The sequence below is a fragment of the Pseudopipra pipra genome, chromosome W (assembly GCF_036250125.1).
Source record: "Pseudopipra pipra isolate bDixPip1 chromosome W, bDixPip1.hap1, whole genome shotgun sequence".
NCBI classification, from domain to species: Eukaryota; Metazoa; Chordata; class Aves; order Passeriformes; family Pipridae; genus Pseudopipra; species Pseudopipra pipra.
The window spans coordinates 32418783-32444577 of NC_087580.1; the positions used below are offsets into that span (position 1 = coordinate 32418783).

The window sequence follows — 25795 nt, forward strand, 5'->3', positions numbered from 1 at the left end:
GCCCAGTCTGGTCTGACCCCACAGCAGTGCCCAGCCCAGGGTGCTGCAGAGCTCTGGGCACTCCCCCCACAGCCCCAGCCCCTCCGAAGGGCACAGCAGCTCCTGGGGCACAGAGAGGAGTCTCAGCATCCCCATCAGCTCAGGGGCTGGACACTCAGCATGGCAGGAGGAAATGGTGGTCAGGGAAACTGCAGGAGCCCTGGTGTCACCTCCAGGAGATGCCCAGCACAGCCTGACTGTGCCCCTCAGTGCCAGCCCCTCTGCCCAGCCCAGCCCAGAGTCCTGGCCCAGGGACAGAGCAGCCTGTCCCCAGGGGGGGCTGCAGAGAGAGGTGTCTCTGTGTCAGGGATTCCTCTCTGCAGGCCCAGAAATGCTGCCTTGCTCTTCTCCAGGGACATCCCTTTGCCCAGGTCAGTGTGTCCAGGCTGCCTTGGCCAGTTGCAGATCCCAGCCTGGGATCCCTGCAGGGCCCTGAGCTGGAGGTGCTGCTCTGCACAGGGAGGGGCTGTGGCACCCTGGGCTGACCCTGCACTGGCCATGCTGGTCAGGGTGGGGAGCAGACCCAGCAGGATGGGGATCACTCCTCTCCACCCTCTGCCATAGTCCTGGGAGGCTCAGTAGCCAAGAACAAGGCTGGGCAGGACCATGGGCTGTTTCCAATGGCACAAAGAGCAGGGCAGGGCTCCACTCCATGCAGCCTGGGGGCTGGAGAGTTCTTCAGGACACCCTCCTGGAAAGCCCACCCCTGGTTCTGGTACAGCCCTTCCTGAACTGGGGAGGCACAAGGGGAGTTCACTGTGGGTCAGACGAGTCACTGGCCAGAGTCCTTTCTCTGTTCCTGCTGCGTCCCCTGGGGTTGCAGAACTCTCCTTTACCAGTTCACAGGGAGATTTAGGACTTGATCTCTGGTGACTCCACCCTGGGCAGGATTCTGCTCCAGGGCTCCATTCCCTGCTGACTGGATGGGACGGGCTGTCCCTGCAGATCCTCTGTGCTCTCCTGCACTTCCTGAGTTCCTACAGACAAGTCCTCACCTGCCATCAGAGCCCTCACAAGCTGCAGAGCCCCAGGCAGGTGACTTGGAGATCATTTGTCACCTCCACTGGCCATCAGCCACCAACACACAACATGTGAACCAGCCCTCACTCCCTGCAGTCCCAGTGGGTCCCTGACCTCACTGCACTGTCTCCATGGAGAAACAAGCAAAGCAACAAGACTTTGGAGAGTCTGTTCCTTGGACTTCTTCTCCATAGCAGTGTTGGGAAAAGACCTCAGCCCTCAGGAAGTGCCTGGAGGGGAACCCCTTTGCTGCTGGAACTGCTGTTGTGGAGCCCAGCCCTGTCCCAGCAGTGCCCAGGGCCTGTCCCTGCCTGTGCTCACAGGCCTGACCCACAGCAGGACAGTGACTGAGCTGCCAGAGCACTCAGGCCTTGGGTACGGACAGGAAAGGAGAGGGTGGGAGTGCAAAGAGAGCAGCTCTGAACAGACCCAGTTCTGGTGCTCCCTGGCAGTGCTGGGACTCTTTTCCCCTCCACATCTGCAAACATGGAAATGTCCTCCAGCTTCAGGGGAGGTCTTGGAGGAAGGATTAGGGAAAAAGAATTTGCGTCCTTTCTTATACTCAGAGATTGTGATTCCCATGGACAAACTAACACAGGGAGGATGTTTGAGAAATACCTCGCTGCACAAACTTTTATTTTGTTTAAATGCACACAAAAAATGATTCCTGATTTGTATATTTTGTGGGTGAAAAAAAAGAGGTAGAGAGTGAATTCTATATGGGATGAAGAATAAAATTTCAGTGTTAATGACATGAACAGAGGGAAAAAACAGGGAAGCCCCCCAACCAAATTACTACGAAAAGCTTTAGAAGGCAGGCTGGGCCCAAAATGTGTTATACAATGAATGTTCTGCAGAAGAAAAGAGGCAGTTTATTGCTTCTTAAAAAAAAACATCCAGTCATCATTGTCCTTAAGGCATCCTTGAGCTCCTGGTTCCTGAGGCTGTAGATGAGGGGGTTCAGTGCTGGAGGCACCACCGAGTATAGAACTGACACCACCAGGTCCAGGGATGGGGAGAAGATGGAGGGAGGCTTCAGGTGGGCAAATGCTGCAGTGCTGACAACAATAGAGACCACGGCCAGGTGAGGGAGGCACATGGAAAAGGCTTTGTGCCGTCCCTGCTGAGAGGGGATCCTCAGCACAGCCCTGAAGATCTGCACATAGGAGAAAACAATGAAAACAAAACAGCCAAGTCCTAAAGAGATAGTAAACCAGAGAAGCCCGGTTTCTCTGCGGTAGCCTGAGTGTGAGCAGGAGAGCTTGAGGATGTGTGGGATTTCACAGAAGAACTGGCCCAGGGCATTGCCCTGGCACAGGGGCAGGGAAAATGTATTGGCTGTGTGCAGCAGAGCAGTGAGAAAGCCAGTGGCCCAGGCAGCTGCTGCCATGTGGGCACAAGCTCTGCTGCCCAGGATGGTCCCGTAGTGCAGGGGTTTGCAGATGGCAACGTAGCGGTCGTAGCACATGATGGTGAGGAGGGAAAACTCTGCTGAGATGAAGAAGACAAAGAAAAAGAGCTGTGCAGCACATCCCATGTAGGAGATGGTTGTGGTGTCCCAGAGGGAATTGTGCATGGCTTTGGGGACAGTGGTGCAGATGGATCCCAGGTCTGTGAGGGAGAGGTTGAGCAGGAAGAAGTACCTGGGGGTGTGCAGGTGGTGGTCGCAGGCTATGGCGCTGAGGATGAGGCCATTGGCCAGGAGGGCAGCCAGGGAGATGGCCAGGAAGAGCCAGAAGTGCAGGAGCTGCAGCTCCTGCCTGGCTGCGAATGCCAGGAGGAGGAACTGAGGCATGGAGCTGCTGTTGGGCATTTGATGTCTCCAGTTATTGTTTTCTGTTGAGGGGAAAAAAGGCAGAACTGAATTAAACCAGACTCTATCAGCAAAATATCTTGCATGTCTCATAGCAATTCAACATTCAAGGCCTCTTTTCAGGAAGATCTCTCTGCATCCCTCTCCCTGAGCTCTGGGTTTTGCTGGCTGAAGGGGGCACTGAGAGCAGGACCCTGGAATGGGCTCCCGAGGAATCCTTCTTGCTGTGCAGTGAGAGGCAACTTGGAGCACAGGGTGACCTCCAATTAAATGCACTTGTGATGTATCAAAGTGTTTCCAGAACTGCTGGTCACAGTTTGCCCAAGGGCAGAACAGAGGGAGGGGATTTGGGGGACTTTGTGCTCCAAGTGAAATCTTGTGAGTCTTGAGAGGCAAAGGAGTGGTCTCTTGGTGCAGAGACAAGAGCTGGCCATCTTTCCTGTTCACAGCTGCCCCTGCCTGGCAGCTTGGAGCTGAAAGGGGATGGCCCTTAGGAATTCCCTGCAAAAAGAAACAAGGCACTTCTGGGATCAGAGGAATCCTGGTTCAAAGAGCACATTTAGAGAATCCTTGCCTCTCCTCAGGATGCCTGATTAGGATCTCATCTCTATCCTCCCAGACTGCCACACAGAGGGATCACTGCAGCTCCCAAGTACGGCTGCCCAGAGCACTTCCATGGATTTAGCACTGAGAAGTTTTCTCCATGGGGATCCTGTGCAGCACAGAGATCCTATGGCAGAGCTGTGCCCTTCTGGAGGGCACCTGCAGCCCTGCAGGACACCCAGACAAACAGCTGAAGACCCTGAAGGTGCCTGGAGGGCACTTGGGCACTTGGCTCCCACAGACACATCCCCACAGCAGCACCCAAAGGGGTTGTGTCTGCACAGGAATCTGCCACCCCCAAACCCCACAGTGGCTCAGAAAACCGAATGGTGAGAACAAGGAGAGCCCAGGCAGCAGGGGATGGCAGTGAAATGCCACAGTGCTGCTGCCAAGGGAGGAGGGACACAGAGAGACAGCTGGAAATCAGGGCCCTGTCCTTGCCTGGGCTCTGGCTGCTGCAGGGCAATGCACAGCCCAGCCCCTGTGGGTCTGAGGGCACAGGCTCTGCTTAGGCTGGGAAAGGAGCTCAGGCAGGAGCTGCTCAGGGAAGGGGTCTGTGCCACAGGGACAGCAGGGAGGGGCCCCCATCCCCCTGCCCAGCCCTTGTGGCAGCAGCTCCCTGTCCCTGCCTGACTGTCTCTGGGTGAGGAGCTGTTCCTGCCAGCAGCCCCTCCCTGTGCCCAGCTCAGCTCCCTGCCAGTGCTGCCAGAGCCATCCCCAGCCCAGTGCCCAGGGGCAGCTCTGCCTGGGCAGGGGCTGCAGAGCAGATCCCAGACAGCCTGCTGTGGCTGGGAAGGGGGAGGTGTTTTTGGGGGATGTGCTTCCTGAGAAGGGCCCCTGGAAATGGAGGAGGTGGAGCTGAAGCTGTGAGGAGCCCTGAGCCTGCAGCTGAAGGGCCCTGCCCAGCCCTGCCCTGCCCTGAGGGGTCACTCCTTCCACCCACCCCTTCTCCCTGCAGGGCCGTGGCAGCTCCTTGGCCGGGCTGAGAGCTGACCCTGGCAGGCAGCAGAGTCCCTGCCCCAGCACACAGAGCCCTGGGGGCAGGACCCTGCTCTGCACCACAGCCCTGGGCACCCCTGGCTGCACCCCCACCTTCCCACCCCACAGCCAGCCCTGGCACAGGGAACCTTCTGGCCCTGGGCCTCTGATGGGGCAGCAGCAAGTCCTGCTCTGCAGCAGCTTCTCCTGCTGCACCTCAGGAAATCCAGCAGAGCCATCCTGACAGCTCCTGCCACTGGGGGCATTTGGCAGCTGGGAGAGGCACTTGCAGGAACTCACCTGCACTGCTCTGCAGCCACAGCCTGACCGTGGCAAAGGGCTGGCAAGGTTCCTGCCCTGAGCAGCTCTGCCCTGTCCTCCCACCCCAGGATCCCTTGAACCTCCTGCTCCCTTCTCCTCTCTGCCCTTGCTGCCTGCAGCTCCTGCCCTGCTCTGCCATATGGCCACTTCCCCTGCACTGCAGCAAATGGGAGAATTGTGCTGAAAGATCCTGGAAGCTGTGGGATGTGCCAGTTTTAGGAGATCCCTCCAGGAAGGCAAGTTAAACTTTCCTACAGCCAGAGAATTCTTCATTCAAATCCTGGGAAGGTTTCTGGCATAGTGAGAGCTCAGTCACCTCCCAGCCCAGGCTGCCTCTCATCTCTCTGCCTTCTCTCCTGTGCCCTGGGTGCTGCAGGCAGTGCCCTCAGCCCTGCTGGGCTGTGCAGAGGAGCTGCTCACCAGCAGAGCTGTCTCTTTGAAGCTCTTCTTGGTTGCCAGGAGCTCCCTGTGTGCCAGGAGCCTGGCCCAGCTCAGCAGCACAGCAACAGCCCCAGGCAGCCCTTGCTCTGCCCCTCTGGGCTCCCTCCAGCTGTCCCTGGGGCTCCAGGGGAACCTGCTGGCACACAGCTGAAGGAAATAATGATGTGCCTTCTCTCAGTTGGGCACAGACACACTTCTTTCAGCACTGTCATTTCTCCAAGCAGACACAGAGTTAAGTCCAAGTGTCCCTTTTTCATGTCCCATTATTAGACAGGAAACCCAGACAGTGCCCAGGAGGGATCTCCTTCACCTATACTGAGGGAAGGGACTCAGCTGAGTCAGCAGAGGTGTCTCACTGTGGCTCTGCAGCCCTGGGGCCAGAAGGACACTCAGCTCCCTCCACAACCCCCATGGGCTGGGATTCCTCCTGCCCCACTTCAGTGGGCCCAAAACAGGCCCCTGCAGGTGACTCCTTGTCCCAGCTCCCATGACAATGAATGAAGACCAAAGCCAGGAGTGACCTGCTGGGACACAAAGCCCTGGTTCCTTCTGAGGGGCCAGAGGTGACCGAGATTCCTGCTGGGAACTGCAGGCTCCAATGCAGCAGTTCCTAGGGACAGGGCAGCAGCTGTGGGATCTTCTTGGAGGCTGCTGGGACATTGCTTTGGCCAACTTCAGTGGCAGAAGGTGCCCACATGTAGGACAAGGGAACCTGTCACTGTTCCTTCTGTCCAGGGCAGCCCCTAGAGGTGTTCAGGTGACCAAATGGAGTCAGGTGGCACAGGGAGAGAGGTCTCTCTCCTGTTCTTTATCAGGGTATTTTCTATATGTCCTTGGAGTACAATGGCCGTTGTCTCATGGACATCCCTTCACTGCTGAACCTAATTGAGGGCAGCTGAGCCTGGATTGAACAGCCAAAGAGGGGCCTGTAGTGCCAGGGGAGGTGCCAGGGCTCTGCAGCACAAGTGCAGCAGCTGCCATGGACAGCACAGGGCCTGTGCAGGAACCCCATCCCCATTCCCAGCAGTTGTGGGACAGGCACCACCCAGGGCTTCTCAGACACATTGGGGGCCTTTGGGGCAGGGAGTGAATCCCAGCCCTGCAGGGACACAAAGGCTGTCCCTTCTCTGCCCAGCCAAGGCCGGGCCAGGCACGAGTCCAAAGCACATCAGCCCAGGCTGTCCACACTTGTTTCCTCCCTCTGCTGGCTCTTCTCTCCCCCAGCATTTCAGCAGCATGTGCTGATCTCCTCAGGGATCAGGCCTGGGATTTTCCCCCTGGGCCTGAGTCCCAGCATGTCCACCCCCAAGGCCATTGTCAGCAAAGCCTCTGCACCCCCAGCTCTTGGGGCTTTCAGAGCAGCTTTCCCCACTGCAAGTCTGTTCTTACCCCGGTGCCCCACTGAGGGGCTGCAGCCAGACAGGCCCCAATGCCCTGCGTGTGGGGCACAGGCAGGAGGAGCTGCAGCCCCAAGTCTCTCTTCATTCCACTTGCAGGCAATAACAGCCCAGGCCTGCTGAGACAGTTCCCAGGTTGCAGGTCTGTGATGGGTTGGGAGAGAAGGCCAAGGAGACACAGGAGAGAAAGAGCAGGAGAGAGGTGTCCTCAGTGGGAAGGAGCTTCTTGGACCTGTGCAGCTGCTCTAGGGGATGAACAACTTGGGTGAACTTTTGTTGGTGAGGGTCAGAGGAGAGAGTGGTTTGGGTGACCTTGTGGAGTGAGACAAAGAGCCCATTCCAGTTGTCTTTGATAACCCTGGAATTCACTGGAAAAGCACCACGACAGGATGCAAAGAGTCCCAGAGGTTTGTGCAGGGTCTTGCTCAAGACAGCCCTTGGGACACAGGCCTTTAGAGCACAGCTGCCAGGTTGGTGGACAAGAGGGAGGCTCATCTGCATCTGCTTCTGTCCAAGAGGAACCAAGAGGTTACCATAGTAAATGACCATAGCGATGGAAATGTATGGTGGTTGCCATGGTAACTGACCGTAGCAATGGGAACTTGTGATGGTTGCCATGGTAACCGAACTTACTAATGGGAATGTCTGAGGGTTGCCATGGAAACCGATGATAGCAATAGAAATGTATGGTGGTTGCCATGGTAACTGACCATAGCAAAGAGAATGTCGGTTGCCTTGGCAACCGACAATAGCAATGGGAATGTACGATGGTTGCCATGTCCCTTCCTGCTGAGCAGCTCTCCAGCCCCTCTGCCCCCAGCCTGGAGCATTCCAGGGGGTTGTTGGGACCAAAATGCAGGCCCTGACACTTGGCCTTATTGATCCAGCCTTATTGATCCAGATCCCTCTGCAGAGCCTTCCTGCCCTCCAGCACATCCACACTCACACCCAACGTGGTGTTGTCCACGACTTTCCTGAGGGGGCACTCGATCCTCTGGCCCAGGTCACCCAGAACGATGTTAAACAGGAGCAGCCCCAACCCTGAGCCCTTGGGAACCCCACTAGTGACCAGCCCCACCTGGATTTCCTTCCATTCCCCACCACTCCCTGGGCCATCAGACACTTTGTCACCCAGCAAACAGTTCCCTGGGCAAGCCATGAGCAGCCAGTTTGTGCAGGAGATGCTGGGAGAGATGGTGCCAAAGGCTTTCTGGAATTCCACAGAGACACATCCCCAGCCTTTCCCTCAGCTGCTGAGTGGGTCCTTTGTCAGAGAAGGAGATGAGGTTGGTCAGGCAGGACCTGCCTTTCCCACCCCCACGCTGGCTGGGCCTGATCCCCTGGTTGTCCTGCCCGTGCCATGGGATGGCACAGAGGAGGATCTGCTGCATGGACTTCCCCGGTCCTGAGGTCAATGGGACGGGCCAGGAGTTGCCCAGATCCCCCTTTTGGCCCTTCCTGGGGATGGGCATCCCATGTGCTTGTTGCCAGTCAGCTGGGACTTCTGCAGTTGTGCAGCACTACTGGGGAATGAGTGAGAGTGGCTTGGCCAGCTCTTTCTCCAGCTCCCTCAGGACTCTTGGCTGCATCCCATGTGGGCCCAGGCACTTGGGGGGGTCTCACTGGCAGAGCAGGTCACTGACCATTTCCTCCTGCATTGTGGGGGCTTCACTCAGCTCCCCAGCACCAGCTTCCAGCCAAAGCCTGCCTGCCAGGTGTCCAAGGGGTCAGTTCTGCTGCCCCCTCCTTCCTTCCCCCACAATGGAAAACTCCCTCATTTTGGGTCCCTGTGCCCCAGACGGCTCCAACCACCACCTCACCCACCAGCCCCACAATCATGGAATGCTTTGGCTTGGGAGGGGCCTTCAAGATCATCTCAATACTCTCATAAGAAAGAATTCTTTCCTACTATCTCCTCCAACCCTTCCCTCTATCCGTGTGAAGCCACTGCCCCTTCTCCTGTCAGTCCAGGCCCTTGTCCAAAGTCTCTCTCCATGTTTCTTGTTGGCTCCCTTCAGGCACTGGAAGACCACAATTAGATCACCCCAGAGCCTGCTCTTCTCCTGCCTGAACAATCCCAGTTTTCTCAGCCCTGAGATATTTCTGAACCTCCCAGAATCCAGGGGCCATTGGGACCCTGCAGAACCTCCTGCATTCAAGTGCTCCTTGTGAAACTGCAGGCTCTCCTGGAACCCAAGGATTCCTGGAACACTGCAGAGCTCACGGAACCAAGGGGCCACTGTCCCACTGCAGCTCCTTCTGAAGCACAAGGGACCCTGGGACAGTGGGAGATCTCTGAGAATCCAAAGGGCATTTTGGGACTGCAGGGCCTCATGGAACTAAAGGAACCTTTGGAGACTGGGGAAGCTCATGGAATCAAGGGGCCATTGTGACATGTGGGGCCTCCTGGAAGCAAAGGAACCCTGAGAATTTCTGTGGGAACAACATAAGGCAGCAGCAGTTGCATTCAGTTAATGAGGACCCAAAAGGAGTGTTTTGGCCTTGACTGGTGTTTTCCATCCAGAGAGTGCTGTTTGCCAAAGTGGAAACCACTTGGAACGCTCTGCATGGCAGCCTGTGTTTTTCTCTGGTGGCTGAACACAGCCAGCACAAGAGGGGAGGGGAATGTGTGGGATCAGGGCCCTGCTTTTGGGCCATGCTGGGAATTCAAGTGGACTAAAAGACAAAGGCCAGGCGCTGTTTCCAAAGGAACCCCAATGAAAGGGGGACGCCGGAAAGATGGGTGGACAAATCCCGCAATGGAACTCTGTGTGTGCAGCCTCATTTTCTCCTTCAGTGCCCACAGGAGAGGGGGCAAAAAGTGGGGGTTGGGACCCCAAAAGTGTTCAGGGGGGAAATGGGGGATTGAGGGGACAATGGGAAAGTGGGAGGAACAGGAAAAAGGTGGTAAAGGAGGGATAGTCTGGCAGGTCCCACAGTCCCATGGGGGCCTTTGGGTATAAGGGGGCTAGGAAACGGGGGGCAGGCCTTGAGCTTCCAAGTTCCTGTGGTGTGCTGGGGGCTGCTGGATCCAATCTCAGCCTTGGATCATGGCAACAGTTTCAGATTAGAGGAATTACAGAGGTGTGACTGAATCACTTTGGTCCCCCAGGTTTTAATGATGGCAAATCAGATCTATTGATAGAAACAAATTTATTTAGAGATACAAATGATCAGACAAAAGATCTTCATCACAATTAGTGCACAAAATACACACTAAAACTACCAGGAGTACAGGATAAGATAGGACAGGGCTCTACACTAAAGCAATTGTTGAAGCAATTCTACTAAAGCTGGCACAAAAGCAATAATTCTTAATTAGAGATGGATGCAACTCCCCCAGACCAACGCTCGGGGGGAGATCTCTGCTCTCAGCCTCCAGCAGTGACCTTGGGGGTTCCCAGCCAAGGCAGGAATCTCCACACACCCCTCCAAGAAGGGTTCTGTTGGAAGAAGCTGCCCCTGTGAAAGGGGACTGGCCCTTTGTGGTCGAAAGGGATGGACTGACAGTCACTGGACTCCAGGGGTTGCCTCACCATCAGGGGCTTCATTCGGGGTGGAAGCAGCGGCCGAAGCTCTTCCCACAGTCGGGGCACTGGTAGGGCTTCCCTTACTGGTGGGTCCGTTGGTGTGAGGTCAAGGTAGAGCTGTGGGGGAAGGTCTTCCCACACTCCCCACACTTGTAGGGCCTTTCCCCGGTGTGGATGCGCCGGTGGGTGACGAGGTTGCCGTTCCGGTTGAAGCCCTTCCCGCAGTCAGTGCAGTGGAAGGGCCTCTCATCAGTGTGTGTCCGCTGGTGCTGGAGGAGATGTGAGCTGGTCTGAAACCTCTTCCCACATTCCGAGCACTTGTACGGTCGTTCCCCAGTGTGGATGCGCTGGTGGGTGCGGAGATTGGAGCTCTTACTGAAGCTCTTCCCACATTCCCCACACGTGTAGGGCCGTTCCCCAGTGTGGATGCGCTGGTGGGTGCGGAGGGTGGAGCTGTCATTGAAGCTCTTCCCACAATCCCCACATGTAAAGGGCCGTTCCCCAGTGTGGATGTGCTGGTGGCTGAGGAGCTGGGTGCTTTTCCTGAAGCTGTTTCCACATTCCAAGCATCTGAAGGGCTTCTCCCTGCTGGGAGGCTGCTCAGGGACCACCAGCTCAGAGCTCCCCCTCAAGCTCCGGCCGCCTTCCCAGCACAGGCTGGCTCTTTCCTCCTCAGAGCACCCTGGGATGGCTTTGGAGCCCCTCCTGCGGGGGGATCTCCGGCCCTTTTCCTCCCCACTGCCTTCCTGCGCCGTGGAGCCCTTCAAAACGGCCTCTCCCACCAGGGTCTCACGGGGGGATTTGTCCTCCGGGCTCTCCGTCCTCAGCTCGGGGCCTGGGGCAGGAAGCAAGAAGGACAGGGAGGGGATTTGCCTCCGGCCCACAGGGAAGGCCAAGGACATCCCCCCAACTCCGGCCCCGGCAGGACGGCGGCGCCAGCAGGGTTGTCCTGCAGCCGGGGCCATGCTCGGCTGACAGAGCCAGCACAACACCCACCCAAAGGGACACTGACTTCCTCCTCACCTGCCTGGGGGGCCCAAGGCATCTTCCTCTTCCTCGCAGCCTCCTCCTCCATCCGCCCAAGCTTTGGGAAGGACAAATCCTGATGGGGGGGGGAAACAAGGGGTGAGTGCGTTGGCTTGGGGGTTCCTCCTGCCCAAGTCCATCTCTAGAACTCACCGGGCATCCTGTGACCATAAAAACCTCCAAAACACTAAGATTCAGCCTAAAGAAACCCAAACCACCAAGATTCAGGAAAAAAACCCATCAGAAATAGCAAGACGACTTTTACCCCCCCCAAACTGCAAAAAGTTGAGACTCAGGTAAAAAATATTCCAAAATATGAAGATTAGCCCAAAACATCTCTCCCAGAAGTTACCCCTCTCTGGTTTCCCCCCTATGGGGTACAGAGAGTCTCCCCTGTCTGGGATGTTGGAAGTTTTGGGGGTCCCAAGGTTCCCTTCTCCTCTGACTCGCTTTCAGGTGCCACATTCCCTGATATTCCCCCTCTCCAGGTTCTCCACTTTGTTGTCCCAGGGATCCCAGGGGTCCCCACTGTTCAGGCTTCCCCTTCTCTGCACCCCCTATTTCAGGCTCCCGGGGGTCCCGGAGCTCCTCCCTCTCCGTGCTCCCCCCTCCAGGCTGCCGGGGGTCCCCCAGCTCCGCCATCGCCCTACTCCACCCTCCACACTCGGCAGCTCCCGGGCTCCACACCCACCCCCGGCACTCCCGGGGGGCCCCAAACCCGCTGTGTCCCCCCCGCTGGCACCGGGCTGACAATGGAGCCGGCGGGGCCTGACCCAGCAACACCAACCCCCACCGTGGGGGGGGACCCACACAAGGGCCAGCTGTGCCCAAGGCAACCAAACAGCCCCACAGGCCAGGGGACACCAGAAACTTCCCCAGGGCAACGAGAGCAGGGAGCAGATCCAGCCCCCTGACACATGGGCAGGCTCTGGGTTCAGCCTGACCAGGGGCAATTTGGCACCAACAGAAAAGCCCTGACTGCTGGCTCGGCACAGGGGGCCCGAACTCCCCCCTCTCCAGGCTCTCAGGGCTCTTGCAGCTCCCCCCTCTCTCCAGCCTCCCCTGCTCTCCAGGGATCAAGGCATGGGGACACCAAGGCACCCCCACTTCACACTCGCTCACACTCTCACCCCTTCCCTCAGCCCCCCTCTCACACCCCTTTCCTGGGCTGTTCCCTAGTGTGGATGCGTTGGTGCCGGATCAGGTGGGAGCTCCGGTTGAAGCTCTTCCCACATTCCCCACACAGGTAGGGTCGTTCTCCAGTGTGAATTTGCTTGTGCCGGATCAGGTGAGAGCTGCTCCTGAAGCTCTTCCCGCATTCCCCACACGTGTAGGGCCGTTCCCCAGTGTGAATGTGTTGGTGTTGGAGCAGGTGGGAGCTCTTCCTGAAGCTCTTCCCACATTCCAAGCATCTGAAGGGCTTCTCCCTGCTGGGAGGCTGATCAGGGACCACCAGCTCAGAGCTCCACCTCAAGCTCTTGTTGCCTTCCCGGCACAGGCTGGCTCTTTCCTCCTCACAGCACCCTGGGATGGCTTTGGAGCCCCTCCTGCGGGGGGATCTCCGGCCCTTTTCCTCCCCGCTGCCTTCCTGTGCCGGGGAGCCCTTCAAAACGGCCTCTCCCACCAGGGTCTCACGGGGGGATTTGTCCTCCGGGCTCTCCGTCCTCAGCTCGGGGCCTGGGGCAGGAAGCAAGAAGGACAGGGAGGGGATTTGCCTCCGGCCCACAGGGAAGGCCAAGGACATCCCCCCAACTCCGGCCCCGGCAGGACGGCGGCGCCAGCGGGGTTGTCCTGCAGCCAGGGCCATGCTCGGCTGACAGAGCCAGCACAACACCCGCCCAAAGGGACACTGACTTCCTCCTCACCTGCCTGGGGGGCCCAAGGCATCTTCCTCTTCCTCGCAGCCTCCTCCTCCATCCGCCCAAGCTTTGGGAAGGACAAATCCTGATGGGGGGAAACAAGGGCTGAGCGTGTTGGCTTGGGGGTTCCTCCTGCCCAAGTCCATCTCTAGAACTCACTGGGCATCCTGTGTCCGTAAAAACCTCCAAAACACTAAGATTGAGCCCAGAAAAACCCAAACCACAGACATTCAGGCAAAAAACTTTTCAGAAATAGTGAGATGAACCTCCCCTCAAACTGCAAAACATTGTGATACAGCCAAAAAATACTACAAAATATAAAGATTCAGGCCAAAAAATCTCTCCCAGAAGTTCCCCCTCTCTTGTCTCTCACCTCTGGGGCTTGGAAGGTCTCCCCTGTCTGGGATACTGAGGGTCCCACTTAGGGATGCTGGGAGTGTTGGGGGTCCCAAGGTTCCCTTCTCCTCAGACTCTGGCCTTTGGAGTGCTGCAATCCCAGACATTCCCCCTCTTCAGGTTCTCCACTTTGTTGTCCCAGGGATCCCAGGGGACCACACTGTCCAGGCTTCCCTTTCTCCACGCCCCCCATTTCAGGCTCCCGGGGGTCCCGGGGCTCCTCCCTCTCCGTGCTCCCCCCTCCAGGTTGACGGGGATCCCCCATCTCCGCCATCTCCCCGCTCTGCCCTCCACACTCGGCAGCTCCCGGGCTCCACACCCACCCCCGGCACTCCCGGGGGGCCCCAAACCCGCTGTGTCCCCCCCGCCGGCACCGGGCTGACAATGGAGCCGGCGGGGCCTGACCCAGCAACACCAACCCCTACCGTGGGGGGGGACCCGCATCCCCCCACCCACCGCCGGGGCTCTGCTGCCAACCCAGCCCAGCACCCCCAAAAAACACCTCCTGCCCACCCCCAAGAGCCACCAAGGGCACAGCCCTGCACAAGGGCCAGCTGTGCCCAAGGAAACCAAACAGCCCCACAGGCAGGGGAACACCAGAGGTTGCCCCAGGGCAACGAGAGCAGGGAGCGGATCGGGCCCCCTGACACGTGGGTGGGCTCTGGGTTCAGCCTGACCAGGGGCAATTTGGCACCAACAGCACAGCCCCGACCGCTGGCTTGGCACGGGGGGCCCGAGCTCCCCCCTCTCCAGGCTCTCGGGGCATTTGCAGCTCCCTCCTCTCTCCAGCCTCCCCCGCTCTCCAGGGATCAAGGCATGGGGACAGAGAGTGACCCCCACGGCAAACCCGCTCCCACTCTCCCCCCTCCCCTTAGCCCCCCTCTCCTACCCCTTTCCAATCAGCCTCCCAGATCCTGACCCCCACCAGCTCCCTTTGGGGGTCCCACCCGCTCTTTTCGCTTCTCTCACCCCTTTCCCATCGTGGCCGCTCCGCTCACCCGACAGCGGCAGGAAGGGCAGGGACAGGGGTGGAGCAGCAACAGCAACAGCAGGAGAACAATTGTCCCCCATCCCATGGGTGCCCGGGAAGGGGAACTCATCCCAAATATCCTGGGGGGAGAATGGGGGGTCGGGACATACTCGGGCTGCCAGCACAGATTTCCCTGCAAAGTCTGCAGGGAGTCAAACCCTGGAGAGGAGATTGTGCCCCATGGATGGGATTGCAGAGGGTCCCTCAGGCCCCCAGCAGAAATCAGCAATCAGGAATATACACAAAAGGCCCCCACAAAGATTTGGGGGGCAGTGTCTTGTAGCTAGGGAAGAGCATCATCCCACCGGGGCGGGGCTGGCAAGTGGGAGGCTGCTCCAGGGCTCTGCAAGAGGCCTCGTGCTCTGCTCAGCCCCACCACTGCCTGGTACCAACACCCCCGGCTGCCCCCGGCCCTGGGCAGCTCTGCTGCCACAGGCTGTGCCCTCACCGTGGCCCTGCAATGGCCCTGCCTGTCCCTCACCCCTGGCCCTGCCCGTGGCCCTGTCCCTTGGCTCTCTCTCTGCCAGCTCAGTGTGGGGCACACGGGCTGGGGGTCCCTCCCAAGCCCCCCGGGCAGCCGGCGTTGGCTGGGGGGATGTGAGGGCTGGGCCTGCTCAGCACAGCCCCTGGCTCGTGCCCAGCGCCTCTTTCCTGACCCACACAAGACCTTCCCGGCCCCCCAGAGCTCCCCTGCTGCTGCCTCTGCTCCTGGCCCTGCCTTTGCTGCTCCCTTGGCTGGGGCAGCGGCTGCAGGGGGGGGATGGCAGCAGCTTCAGTTCCACGGCACTTCCTGGGGGGAGCTCAGCCCGGGGGGGACGGGCAGGGACCTGATGGGGATGGACAGGGGCCCAGCAGGGACAGACAGGGCCTGCAGGGGAAGGCACAGGAACAACCTGAACCCCCACACTGCCACCGCTGTCTCTGCTCCTCCTTGCAGGCTCCGTGGCCAGGCACAGTTTGTGTTCCTGGGTGCCCACCATCTCAGCACTTGGAGACCCTCAAATCAGCGCCCGCAGCTCTGCAGCAAAGCCCCAGCTCACCTGGCACACAGGGGATGGACACAGCACCTGCTCGGGGATGGGCTTTCACAGCTTTGCCTCTCTTCCCACCACAGGGCTCTCCTTCCTCAGTAGCACCTCTGCCTTGCACTTATTCTCAGCCTCACCTCAGGGACAGCTCTGGGCTCACCTCCGCGCCACTTCTCAGCCTCACCTCAGGGCCTGGGCTCAAGGACAGGAACCTGCAGGGAGGGGACATCAGGTGCAAGCTCAGGGCTGCCTGCTTGCACTGGCCTCTGGGCTTCTTTCTCCTTCTACAACCAGCCCAGAACTCAGCCTACTTTTCTAACACCACACATTTACAGACTAACCTTGGAGATAGATATGGACAGACATCTCTATCACCCTGGGGATAGAGCCTCAAGCATGTGCTGCCATAGGAATGGCAATCACAGAATCACAGAATCAGCCACGTTGGAAAAGACCTCCCAGATCATCAAGTCCAACCCTTGATCCAACCCCGCCGTGCTTCCCAGACCATGGCACTGAGGCCACATCCACTCTCACCTTCAACACCTCCAGGGATGCTGACTCCACCCTCTCCCTGCCCAGACCATTCCAAGGCCTGATTACTCTCTCTGTAAAAAATTCCTTCCTAATATCCAACCTAAACCTCCCCTGGCACAGCTCAAGACCCAGCCCTCTTGTCCTACTGCTGCTTCCTGGCACAACAGCCCCACCCCCACCTGGCTCCAACCTCCTGGCAGGGACTTGCAGACAGTCAGGAGGTCTCCCCTGAGCCTCCTCTTCTCCAGCCTCAACACCCCCAGCTCCCTCAGCCTCTCCTCACACCACTTGTGCTCCACTCCCTTCCCCAGCCTCGCTGCTCTTCTCTGCACCTGCTCCAGCCCCTCCAGGGCCTTCCTCAACTCAGGGGCCCAGAGCTGGACACAGCACTCCAGGGGTGGCCTCACCAGCGCTCACTCCAGCCCAACAATCACTTCCCTGCTCCTGCTGACACACTCTTCTTCACACAGGTCCCTCTGCAGAGCCCTCCTGCCTTCCAGCACATCAACACACCCCCAGCTTGGGGTCACCTGCACATTTGCTGATGAAATGCCTGGTTCTGCAGCAGCTGCAGATGCTCAAGGGGCAGCAGGACCAAGTCAGGGGCCTGGGGGGGCCTGGGGGGCTTTGGGGTCCTGGAGGGTCCTGGGGGAGCTGGGGAGGGGCTTTGGGGATTGGGGGTACAGACCAGGACAGACCAAGACAGACCAGTACCTCCTCACTGCTCCCCAGATCTCTCTTGGAGCTGGGCCACGTTGTCCTGGGACACCTGAGCCCCCCCCCAGTGCCCTCCCAGTACAGTCCAGTGCCCCCAGTACAGCCCACTGTGTTCCTGTCCCAGGGTGCCGGGTAATCCCTCTTTGGGGGGAGTTGGAAGTGATTTGAGGGGGGGCTGGGGGAGATTTGGGGGGTGGTTGGATAGGAATTTGGGGGGTTTGGGGTGCTTTGGGTGCATTTAAGGGAGTTAAAAGGGGTCTATGGAGGTCAAAGGATCTGTAGGGGGAGGGGATTAAAAGGAAAAGGGGGGTTGGGAGACATTTGTGAGGGGTTAATGATGTCTAGGGGGAAAGAGGAGGGGCTGCACCATGAGCAGGTGACTCCTGATACCCCCTTGGGGTTCCCAAGACTTTCTTGGTGTCCCTAATTTCCCCCTTAACACCCTGAGACCCCCCTGGTGTCTCCAATGTCCCCAGGGCCTCCCCATGGCCATAATTCCCCCAATTCCACTGTCCCCACACCCCTCCTCATCGTCCCCACTGTCCCCAAACCCCATCCCTGATGTCCCCAATCCTCCATCTCCCTCCAGGAGCCCCCCCTGGACCCTCTGACCATAAAAATGCTCTCTCCCCCCACAGTAACAGAAAGGCCAAGGGCATCTGGGGACACGTTGGGGACAGCTGGGGGGCTTTGAGGGGCACTGAGTGATTACTGGGGGATAGTGGGACACACTGGGGGGAACCAGGGGGCACTGGGATGGACTGGGGAGTTACTGGGGGATTACCAGGACACACGGGAGGACACTGGCAGGTTACTGGGCCATACTGGGGGTTACTGGGTGCTCACTGCAGGATCACTGGGCCATACTGGGGGGGCAGTGGGAGGTCACTGGGACACACTGGCTGGTCACTGAGGGGGTCACTGGGCCATACTGAGGGCCAGTAGGAGGTCACTGGGATATACTGGGGCACTGGGATCCCCTTAGTCAGTTCTGCTACATCTTCCCCCTGGACTTTTGGGGGCACCCCCAGGACCCCTCCCCTGGGAGCTGGGAGATCCTCTGAACCCCACTGCTGGGCTTTAGGGGACACCCAGGCCCCCCTTCCTTTGGGGTCTCTGTGTGCTGAGTTTTGGGGGTCTCTGGGGTTCGAGGGGAGAATTGGGATCCCCTTTCCTTGGGGTTGGTCTGCTGGGCTGGCAGAGGTGCTATGGTGGGATGAGAAATGGCATCATAGGAGTTTTATTTGGCCGTGGCCAGGCAGGACTGACACAGAGATCCCCCAAAATCCAGGCAAAACCCCTGAAATCCTTTCAGAAATCCACCTCTGGAACCATCAAAACCTCCTCAAAAACATCCCAAATCCCCTCAGAGACCTCATCTCCCCCCCAGGACACCCTAAACCCTCTCAGTGACCTGCAAAACCCACCTGGGACCCCCAAGCCCCTTCAGAGACCTCAAAAACCCCCTCAGGGACCCTCAAACCCGTCTGGGATTCCGTAAATCCCCCTAGAAACCCACAAAACTGCTTCAAAGACACACCCTCCCAAAGCCCCCCAGGACCTCCCAATTCCCTCGGAGACTCCAAAACTCCCTCGGGGATTCCCAAACCCATTCAGGGACCTTTAACCTCCCCCCTAAGTCCCTTCGTGACACCAAAGCTCCTCAGAGCCCCCCAAAACCTCCTCAGGGACCCCTAAAAGCCCCTAAGGGACCACAAAACCACACAACAGCAGAAGAGTTTTCTGTAAAGGAAGGGAGCAAAGAATCTGAGAAGGACGAGACCAAGGAAAAACTGAAGCAAAGCAATAAAATCATCCTGGCCCTTGCAGTTTTTTCCTGACCTTTTTCTCACTTTTCCTTTTTTTAGGGTTCTTTTTTTGGTTGGGTGGTTTTGAATTTTTTTTTTCCGAGGGACTTTCCCGGCAATCGAATCACCATTTCCGGGTTCTTGGGAGGCCTCCGGGCCCCGCGGCCCCCGAGAGGGTCCTCCGAACCTCCGAACCCCCCGCGCTAAACCCTCCCGAGCCCTCCAGCCTTTCCCCCCACAGCCGCGCTCCCCGCAGCCCCCGAGGGGATCCCCAGACCCCGCTCTCCCGCACCCCCCGCCTGCACTCAGAGCTCACCGACCGACCCGCCGCCATCACCGATTCCCGGCAGCCAACGCGGCAGGGGCGGGGGCGGGGCTGCGGGGGCGTGGCCGCGCGCTGATTGGCTGCGGCGGCGTTCTCTGAACGCGGTGCGCGCGCAGCCGGGACTCGGTGATGGCGGCGGGGCCTGCGGTTCGCTCTGAGTGCTGTGAGTCCCCCGGGGGGGCTCGGGAGGGTTTAGCGGGGGGGTTCGGGGATAACCGAGGAGGTTTTGAGGGGTCCCTGAGGGAGTTCGGTGTCCTGAGGGGACTCAGAGGGTGGTTGAAGGTTCCTGAAGGGGTTTGGGGGTCTCTGAGGGGGTTTTGGTTTCTGAGGAGATTTGGGGGGTGCCAGGTGGGGTTTGGGGGTCTCTGAGGAGGTTTGGGGGTCCTGGCGGGACCTTTTAGGCAGTTTTGGGGTCTCTAGGGGGTTTACGGGGTCCTAGACGGTTTTGAGGGTCTCTGAGGGGGATTGGGGGCTCCCTAAAGGGGACTAGGGGGTCCCAGGTGGGTTTTGCGGGTCACTGAGAGGGTTTAGAGGGTGCTGGGGAGGGATGAGATCTCTGAGGGCATTTGAGGGGACCTTGAGAAGGTTTTGATGTGGCGAGGGGGGGATTTCAGGGGTTTTGAGGGCATTTTGGGGGGTCCCCTAAAGCCCAGCAGTGGGTCCAGGGGGTCCCCCAGCCCCAAAAAGAAGGAGTCCTAGGGATGGCCCCCAAAATCCGGGGGGGAAATGTACCACATCTGGGTAAGGGGATCCCTAGACCCCAGTATATCTCAGTGACTTCCCAGTGACCCCTTCAGTGACCACCCAGTGTGTCCCAGTGGCCTCCCACTGCCCCCCAGGATGGCCCTGTGATCCTGCAGTGAGCAGCCAGTAACCCCCAGTGTGGCCCAGTAACCTGCCAGTGTCTCCCCCCGTGTCCTGGTAATCCCCCAGTAACTCCCTAGTCCCTCCCAGTGCCCTCCCAGTGTCCCTCAGTAACTCCCCAGTCCCTCCCAGTGCCCCCGGGTTCCCCCCAGTGTGTCCCAGTATCCCCCAGTAATCACCCAGGGCCCTGCAAAGCCCCCCAACTGTCCCCAACGTGTCCCCAGATGCCCTTGGCTTTTCTGTGAGCATGGGGGGGGGTGTATTTGGGGTCAGAGGGTCCGGGGGGCTCGTGAGGTGAGATGGAGGGTTGGGGACATCAGGGATGGGGTTTGGGACAGTGGGGAGGGGTTTGTGGACAGTGGAATTGGGGGTGTCAAGGAGGGAATTGGGGCCATGAAGAGGCTCTGGGGGCATTGGAGACACAAGGGGGGTCTCGGGGTGTCAAGGGAGGAACTGGGGACACCAAGAGGGTCTTGGGGACACCAGGGGGGGTCTCAGGACTCACCTGCCCTTGGTGCAGCCCCTCCTCTTTCCCCCCAGGCCTCATTAACCCCCCCCCAAATGTCTCCTAACCCCCGTTTTCCCTTTAAATCCCTCCCCCCATAGATACCTTTGACCCCCCAGTGTCCCCAAGACCTCTTTTAACTTCCCTAAAGGCACTCAAAACCCCCAAATCCCCATCCAAACTCCTCAGATTCCCCCAAATCTCCCACAGCCCCCCCTCAAATCACTTCCAACCCCCCCCAAAGAGGGATCACCCGGCACCCTGGGACAGAAACACAGTGGGCTGTACTGGGGGCACTGGGCTGTACTGGGAGGGCACTGGAGGGGGCTCAGGTGTCCCATGACAATGTGGTCCAGCTCCAGGAGAGATCTGGGGAGCAGTGAGGAGGTACTGGACTGTGCTGGTCTGTCCTGGTCTGTGCTGGTCTGTGCTGATTTGTACCCCCAATCCCCAAAGCACCTCCCCAGCTCCCCCAGGACCCTCCCGGACCCCAAAGCCCCCCTGGCCCCCTTCAGGCCCCTGACTTGGTCCTGCTGCCCCTTGAGCATCTGCAGCTCCTGCAGAACCAGGCATTTCTTTGCTCCCCACAGGGTCCTTCCCACACCCAGAATGGAATCTGGAGGCAGCAGGATGTGCACAGGGCTCCCATTTCCTACAGTGCAAAGGGGCTGCAGGGAATGATTCCCCTGCTCTTGCAAATCTGCCAAAACCTGCAGGGCACAGAAGGGGGAGCTTCAGGAATTTGCTGGCCTTGGGAGTGGAGCTCACAGGGTATCGAGAGGAACATATCCCTCAAACACAATCTCTCTGCATACACAATATCTGTCTGGACAGACAGATAAAGCAATAATCAGATATATTCTGTATCATATATATGGCACATATTCTATAGAATCCATCCTTAGGTGTTGTATGATAGATCTGTAAGATATTACAAACAATAAGCAATAATAAGGCAAGTGTCCTCCTTAGGGACACACACTTCAGAAGGGAACTTGCACTTGACCCCCCCCCCCCTCTTTTCAGCTTCGAGCCACCGAGTGCCACAGAGGGGGACAGAGCTCCTGTGGAACATTCTATTCCACTGACACAGAGCAAGGAATAAACCCAAACTATTGCCTGGGTTTGTTCCCTGGGGGTGTCTGCAGCAGCAAGCACAGCCCCACACTGACTGCTCTGGGCTGTGCAGGCATTTGTGGTTCTGCCTGTCTCACACACACACACAAAAGTCTGGTTAGTGCTGCCCTCAGGAAACCCCCCCAGCCTTGCTCCAGCTAAAACCGTGGAATTTGTCTTTGTTTCCCTTGGGTTCAGGTCAGGCTGTGCCTGTGTCCAGCCCAGAGGCTCAGAAAAGCATTTCTCCCGTCCCACTGCAATCTGCTGCTGCAGACAGGACCCAGGCACTGGTGGCACTGGGAGTGAACAGCAGAGTGTTTCCAGGGGCTCTCTGAAGGAACACAAGTGTCCAAAGAAACCAGCACAAGTGTCCACAGAAGTCCCAGTCCTTCATCCCTGAATGAGCTTGTTCAGCCCAGGAAAAACTGTCTAAGTTTTATTTCCATGGAAGGAGGTTTTTCCCACTTTAACATCAGTTTAGTTCCAAACAGGTTTCTTCATTTCCTCCTCTCAATTTCCCTGAAGGACACTGACAGGGGCCATGGACACTGACAGGGATCACAGAGTTTGTCCCTTGGCCATACAGTTCCTGTTGTTTGGCAGCACAGGAGAGGTTAATTAGAGCCCAGGCTCCAATCCCAGGGCGCCCCTTGAAGATGAGCTTGAAATCAAATTACTTTCCTGCTGGAGGGTAAAATGCAGTCGCCATCACCTTTTTTTGGGCTGAATCTTCATATTTTGGAGTATTTTTTAGCTGAATCTCAACTTTTTGCAGTTTGGGGGACGAGGGTCTTCTTGCTATTTCTGAGACTTTTTCTTCCTGAATCTCAGTGGTTTGGGTTTTTCTGGGCTGAATCTTGGTGGTTTGGAGGTTTTTATGGACACAGGATGGCTGGTGAGTTCTAGAGATGGACTTGGGCAGGAGGAACCCCCAAGCCAACGCGCTCAGCCCTTTTTTTCCCTCCCATCAGGATTTGTCCTTCCCAAAGCTTGGGCGGATGGAGGAGGAGGCTGCGAGGAAGAGGAAGATGCCTTGGGCCCCCCAGGCAGGTGAGGAGGCAGTCAGTGTCCCTTTGGGCGGGTGTTGTGCTGGCTCTGTCAGCCGAGCATGGCCCCGGCTGCAGGACAACCCCGCTGGCGCCGCCGTCCTGCCGGGGCCGGAGTTGGGGGGATGTCCTTGGCCTTCCCTGTGGGCCGGAGGCAAATCCCCTGCCTGTCCTTCTTGCTTCCTGCCCCAGGCCCCGAGCTGAGGACGGAGAGCCCGGAGGACAAATCCCCCCGTGAGACCCTGGTGGGAGAGGCCGTTTTGAAGGGCTCCCCGGCGCAGGAAGGCAGCGGGGAGGAAAAGGGCCGGAGATCCCCCCGCAGGAGGGGCTCCAAAGCCATCCCAGGGTGCTCTGAGGAGGAAAGAGCCAGCCTGTGCCAGGAAGGCGGCTGGAGCTTGAGCCAGAGCTCTGACCTGGTGGTCCCTGAGCAGCCTCCCAGCAGAGAGAAGCCCTTCAGGTGCTTGGAATGTGGGAAGAGCTTCAGTCAGAGCTCTCACGTGGTCCGACACCAGGACATGCACACTGGGGCACGTCCCTACACGTGTGGAGAATGTGGGAAGAGCTTCAGCCAGAACTACCACCTCCGCACCCACCAGCGCATCCACAGCGGGGAACGACCCTACAAGTGTGAGGAATGTGGGAAGAGCTTCAGCCGGAGGTACCACCTCTGCACCCACCAGCGCAGTCACAGTGGGGAACGGCCGTACACATGTGAGGAATGTGGGAAGAGCTTCAACCGGAGCTTTCACCTTCGTTCCCACCAGCACATCCACACTGGAGAATGTCCTTACACGTGTAGGGAATGTGGGAAGAGCTTCAGTCACAGCTCCACCCTCAGCAAACACCTTCGCATCCACACTGGGGAACGGCCCTACAAGTGCTTGGAATGCGGGAAGAGGTTTCCAACCAGGGGGAATCTCTACACGCATGAGCGGACGCACACGGATGAGAGGCCCTTCTGCTGCACCGACTGCGGGAAACGGTTCAAGGAGAAATCCCATCTTGTCACCCACCGGCGCATCCACACCGGGGAGAGGCCCTACAAGTGTGGGGAGTGTGGGAAGAGATTCACCCAGATTGGTGTCTTGACCAAACACCAACGGACCCACCGGTAGGAGAAGCCCTACCAGTGCCCCGACTGCAGGAAGAGCTTCGGCCGCTGCTTCCACCCCGAATGAAGCCCCTGATGGTGAGGCAACCCCTGGAGTCCAGTGACTGTCAGTCCATCCCTTTTGACCACAAAGGGCCAGTCCCCTTTAACAGAGGCACGTTCTTCCAACAGAACCCTTCTTGGGGGGTGTGTGGAGATTCCTGCCTTGGCTGGGGACCCCCCAAGGTCACTGCTGGAGGTTGAGAGCAGAGATCTCTTCACAAGCATTGGTCTGTGGGAGTCCCATCCATCTCCAATTAAGAATTATTGCTTTGTGCCAGCTTGAGTAGAATTGCTTCAACAATTGCTTTAGTGTAGAACACTGTCCTATCTTATCCTGTACTCCTGGTAGTTTTAGTGTTTGTCTTGTGCAGTAAATAATTCTGATGAAGATTTTTTGTCTGGTCATTTGGAACCCTAAATAAATCAATAGATTTGATTTGCCATCATTAAAACCTTGGGGACAAAAGTGGTTCACTTACACCTCTCTAATTTCTCTAAACTGAAACTGTTGTTTCAGTTGTCCCAAGGCTGAGATTGGATCCAGCAGCCTCCAGAACCCCAGAGTAAGTTGGGAGCTCAGGGGGGCCACCACCCATTGCCAACTCCCCTGTGCCCAAAGACCCCCATGGGGCCATCAGGCCTGCCAGACCACCTTCCCTTTTCCACCCTTCTCCCTGTTCCTCCCACTTTCCCATTGTCCCCTCAGTCTCCAATTTTCCACCTGAACAGTTTTGGGGGCCCAACCCCCACTTTTTGCCCCCTCTCCTGTGGGTGCTGAAGGAGAAAATGAGGCTGCACACACAGAGTTCCATTACGGGACTTGTCCGCCCATCTGTCCAGCGTCCCCCTTTCATTGGGGTTCCTTTGGAAACAGCACCTGGGCTTTGTCTTTTAGTCCACTTGAATTCCCATCCCACACATTCCCCTCCCCTCAGGTGCTCCCTGTGTTCAGCCACCAGAGAAAAACACAGGCTGCCATGCAGAGCGTTCCAAGTGGTTTCCACTTTGGCAAACAGCACTCTCTGATGGAAAACACCAGTCAAGGCCAAAACACTCCTTTTGGATCCTGATTAACTGAATGCAGCTGCTGCTGCCTTAACTTGTTCCCACAAAAATTCTCAGGGTTCCTTTGCTTCCAGGAGGCCCCACATGTCCCAATGGCCCCTGGATTCCATGAGCTTCCCCAGTCTCCAAAGGTTCCTTTAGTTCCATGAGGCCCTGCAGTCCCCAAATGCCCTTTGGATTCTCGGAGATTTCCCATTGTCCCAGGGTCCCTTGTGCTTCAGAAGGAGCTGCAGTGGGACAGTGGCCCCCTGGTTCCGTGAGCTCTGCAGTGTTCCAGGAATCCTTGGGTTCCAGGAGAGCCTGCAGTTTCACAAGGAGCACTTGAATGCAGGAGGTTCTGCAGGGTCCCAATGGCCCCTGGATTCTGGGAGGTTCAGAAATATCTCAGGGCTGAGATAAATGGGATTGTTCAGGCTGGAGAAGAGAAGGCTTTGGGGTGACCTGATTGTGGCCTTGCAGTGCCTGAAGGGAGCCAACAAGAAGGATGGAGAGACACTTTGGACAAGGGCCTGGAGTGACAGGACAAGGGGCAGTGGCTTCACATGGATAGAGGGAAGAGCTAGAGGAGATAGTAGGAAGGAAATCTTTAATCTGAGGGTGCTGAGATGCTCTTGAAGGCCCCTCCCAAGCCAAAGCATTCCATGATTGTGGGACTGGTGGGTGAGGTGGTGGTCGGAGCCGTCTGGGGCACAGGGACCCAAAATGAGGGAGTTTTCCATTGTGGGGGAAGGAAGGAGGGGGCAGCAGAACTGACCCCTTGGACACCTGACAGGCAGGCTTTGGCCTGAAGCTGGTGATGGGGAGCTGAGTGAAGCCCCCACAATGCAGGAGGAAATGGTCAGTGACCTGCTCTGCCAATGAGACCCCCCCAAGTGCCTGGGCCCACATGGGATGCAGCCAAGAGTCCTGAGGGAGCTGGAGAAAGAGCTGGCCAAGCCACTCTCACTCATTCCCCAGCAGTGCTGCACAACTGCACAAGTCCCAGCTGACTGGCAACAAGCACATGGGATGCCCATGCACAGGAAGGGCCAAAGGGAGGATCTGGGCAACTCCTGGCCTGTCCCACTGACCTCAGGACTGGGGAAGTCCATGCAGCAGATCCTCCTCAGTGCCATCCCATGGCACGGGCAGGACAACCAGGGGATCAGGCCCAGCCAGCGTGGGGTTGGGAAAGGCAG

The 25795-nt window shown here is 58.0% G+C and overlaps 1 pseudogene; it reads left to right on the forward strand.

Moving 5' to 3' along the window:
* The window catches only part of LOC135404975 (zinc finger protein 91-like), a 193377-nt pseudogene extending 169863 nt beyond the window's left edge, over positions 1-23514 (forward strand).
* The last annotated feature ends 2281 nt before the right edge of the window (positions 23515-25795 follow it).